This window comes from Carassius gibelio, chromosome B25 (assembly GCF_023724105.1).
Source record: "Carassius gibelio isolate Cgi1373 ecotype wild population from Czech Republic chromosome B25, carGib1.2-hapl.c, whole genome shotgun sequence".
Taxonomy (NCBI): Eukaryota; Metazoa; Chordata; class Actinopteri; order Cypriniformes; family Cyprinidae; genus Carassius; species Carassius gibelio.
The window spans coordinates 10,932,180-10,933,077 of record NC_068420.1 but is presented as its reverse complement, the minus strand read 5'-3'; positions in this window follow the sequence as shown (position 1 = coordinate 10,933,077).

Here is an 898-nt window from a genome sequence, read left to right as displayed (position 1 = left end):
TTTGGTTGTCCTTGTGGTTAAATTTACGATTAAAAACATATACCCAATTGTAATAGAACTTAAAATGAAGGGATGTAAGGTTTTTAGCCCAAATTTGAGGAAAATTTTGCAATTTTCCTTACGTTTTGAGTTTAAATTAGTTGAATTAGTAAAAATTATTTTACGTAGGTTATTTTTAAGTTACTTTGCAATTTATAAAGAGATTAGATGACAGATAGATTGAGCTGTATATCATTTAAAATGTGTGTACGTATATATATATATATATATATATATATATATATATATATATATATAGAGAGAGAGAGAGAGAGAGAGAGAGAGAGAGAGAGAGAGAGAGACAGAGAGAGAGAGAGAGAGAGAGGGGTCTTGGCTATATGTGACTGACTCTTTTGACTGAAAAGAACCAAAAGGTTCGAAAGAGTCATTTGTTCGCAAATCAGGCATCACATTGTGCGCCCAACCAATATTAATAGCCTACAATAAAAATACATATATCAATAAAATTAAATATAGGTTAAAAAAATTACAATAAAAGTAATCTATTAAGGTCAACCCTAATTGGAGTAACCCTTACACGTAAATGAGTAGAATAAAATGCCAGGCTAATTGAATTGGTTTTGAGAAGGATGAATGAACTGAGCCTCAAAGCATGATCTAAAAAATATATTCTCTTATGTAAACCACCATTATTCCACTTAAACCCATTCAGTCCACTTTGTGTTGTCTGCACATGAACTACAAGAGACGTCTGACAAAGATAATCCCAGTTTCTTGATGGATTATATAAAGCCGTCGTCAGCAGCACAGATCTGATATCATTTCCAATACCAATAGTCCTGTAATGGAATAATAAGAGGCTTCTCTCACTCCAAGGACAGAGACTCGGGCATCTAGT